The sequence below is a fragment of the Chelonoidis abingdonii genome, chromosome 2, assembly GCF_003597395.2.
Source record: "Chelonoidis abingdonii isolate Lonesome George chromosome 2, CheloAbing_2.0, whole genome shotgun sequence".
NCBI classification, from domain to species: domain Eukaryota; kingdom Metazoa; phylum Chordata; order Testudines; family Testudinidae; genus Chelonoidis; species Chelonoidis abingdonii.
In genome coordinates, this window is record NC_133770.1 from 5,466,776 (window position 1) to 5,469,894 (window position 3,119).

Here is a 3,119-nt window from a genome sequence, read left to right on the forward strand (position 1 = left end):
AGATAAATGCAGCAAAAGGCAATCCTAAAATTTGTGAACTGTTACGATACTTTACATAGACAAATAGTTATGAGAGATTCTTTTAAATACTCAAGATGTGTGATGCAGAGTTTAGGGAAATTATTTCACTGCATCAAGTCTCCTGTAGCAGTAAATTAGCACCGAGGCAGCAGATTTTTGTATTTTTTAGTTGCATCCGGAAAAGGTCCAAGGGAGTTTTCCTGTGGCAGGGGGCTTGGAGTCTCTACCGAGTTTACAATGGTGCCAGTGGTGCCATGGCACCAGGCCCACGCTACATCTCGCGACAGACACAGTGCTCAGAATTAAGCGATATTCTCAGGGCTATTGTACTCTATACTAGTTTTCAATTTCCTGCTAAATGCTCCAGCCATTCCACTTTCTCACTCGGCTATATCCTGAATAGTGTGACTGGGAATGAGGGGCAGGGGCAGGGAGTGTAGCCAATTCGAGGTGAATATTCTCTTGTCCATACTGTCATGGGTTTATGGTGCTTTATGCCATGGACTGAAGCAAAGTGGCTGGTGAATAACCAAGAATCTGGTTAATAATTGTTCTCTAAATTCAGCTTTCTTCTTTCTCTCTCTGTGAATTATCACTAATTCAAAATCGTAGTGTGCAAGTTGACTGGATAATGGTAATAACATAATCTCTTGGTATAACATTGTAAACCCTACTACCTGGTTTTCATATTAAACCCTTACTATACATAATACAATAAATCTGACAGAAACAAAACCTAGGAAAAGTTTTTTCTTTCTGCGTCTTGTTTAAAGTTTTCCAGTAATCTCTTGCTTCGGAATGCCTCATGGGTCACCCATAGTGTTTGCAATAGGATTCAGCATATGGCTTGGCAGCTGACTCTTTACTGATTCCTGAACAGCTGGGAGCTCAGTATTAAGCTGAGATAGATACTATACGCAGAAGCACAACTCTGTATGTATGGGGAGGGGGGGATTATTGACCTTTGTGCATATGTAATAGTTTTGGGTGTTTGTAAGACAAGGTATAATAATGAACTGTGGAAAAGTTCCTGTTTGGTGTGAGAGATGTTACTTACACCTAAATGGACTCCCCTTCCCCACCCCCCGCCCTGTGCATGCTGGCTTGGGAATATCACTACTGTAGTGTCAGCTTTTAAGAGAGCTTCACATGCAGAGCCGTAACTAGAGATTTTTGCACACAAGGCAAGGAACAGGGGCAGCACGTCTGGCTCTTCCCTCTTGGAGGGAAGGATCCACCAACAAATTTCTGCCAAAGAGCCGGATGTGCCGCCCCTCTCCCTTGCTGACGACCGGCGGCCATTCGGCAACTGGTCCCCCAGTCCCTCTTGGAAGGAAGGACTTGCTGCCGAATTGCTGCTGAAGGAGAGACTTTCTGCACCCCCCACTTTCCGTGCCTCACTCGCCTTGCCCTCGTTACGATACTGTTCACACGCACCACTTCTAGTATTACGGTAAGTTAAAACGAGCTACAGTACATTGGGACGTTGATGCTCTATTACGGTGTTTGCATTAGCATATTAAAAACAATAACACTTAACAGACAGGTTCGGGCCGGCTTTAGGAAGTTTGGGGCCCACCCAATTCAAACATTTTTGGCGGGGCCCCAGCAGGGATGACTGGAAAAAAAAAAAAAGGTTTAAAAAACCTTTCATTTCTTAGCAAGCAGTTCCCTATAAAAGTATCTGATTTAAGGGATGTGCCAGAGGATGTATTTTTTGTACCAATAGAGTTACCATATGTCCGTATTTAAAAATTTCTCCCGGACAGCAATTTAAGAAGCAAAAAGCCTGACATGTCCAGGAAAATGCAGCTGTATGTTAACCCCACCTAAAGTTCTCTTTTAAAAAGATGGGCCTGAACTAGAAATGAGCTGCGTTTCACATGTGTGGGTCCCCGCCACTCCCTAGGAGTGTGCTAGGGTGACCACATGTCCCGATTTTATAGAGACAGTCCCAATTTTTGGGTCTTTTTCTTATATAGGATCCTATTACCCTCCACCCCATCCCGATTTTTCACACTTGCTTCAAGGGTGTGCACACATGTGGGTCCCAGCTGCTCTCTTCCCCCATCATCGAAGCAGGTGTGCAGGGTTACTGCCCTGGGAACTGCAGGGCACCAGTGGACATGGGGCTGGCTGTTGGCAGGGCAAGGGGTGCAGGGATGGCTGAAGACAGGGGTGTTTGGAGTGGGGTGGGGTGGGCTGGCTGGCTTCAGGCAGGGCCATGGGGGTGTGGCATGGATTGGCAGGGCTGAAGACAGAGGAGTGCAGGAATGGTTGGGTTCAGGCGGGGGGGGGTGCGGAAGGGGTTGGCTGGAGACAGGGCAGGGAGTGGTTGGCTGGAGACAGGGCAGGGGGTGCGGGTAAAGGGGGTACAGACCACCCGGTCTGGTAAGTGCTCCCTCCCCCTCCTTCCTCCCCCACCAGGGTAGCAGCAGCAGCCCAGGGCTCCCCTGCTTCCACAGCCCCGGCCATGCACATGGCTGCCGGAGCCTTGGGGAAGCGGCGGGGCTCCAGTAGCTATTTAAAGGGCTGGGGCGATAGAAGCAACGGGAGCCCAGGACTTTTTAAGTAGCCCACAGATCCCCACAGCCCTACCCCAGGGCTCCAGCAGTGTGGCTATGGTGGCAATTTAAAGGCCCCCAGGCCACCCCAGTACAGTGCACTGACTCTTGCCGTTACACCGAACCGGGGCTTGGGTGCGGGACCCTCTTGGGGGCAGGGCCTGATTCAGGAGAATTGGTTGAATTGGCCTAAAGTCGGCCCTGCCAGTAGATCCAGGACATTACTAGCACACTTTTCCCCCACCAATACCTAGTAGTTGCACTGTCATCTTCCATAGCTACTTAACGTTGCAGCTTTTTTGTTAAAACTAGATTGGGAAGAAAGACGACTGATTCAGAACTTGTTTAATGGTTACTTTATTGCTAAAGGGTGTAGTGAGGCGTAGACTTGGAGAGAGAGAGGTTTCTTTCATGTAGGCAAGATCAAGTATTTTATCTGAAACCAGAACATGAATGGTGCTGGTCTTCTTGGTGTCTGACGTTGAACTATTGTCAAAAGTTAGAGGGTGACTCTTCTCCTTCCTCATATTTTGG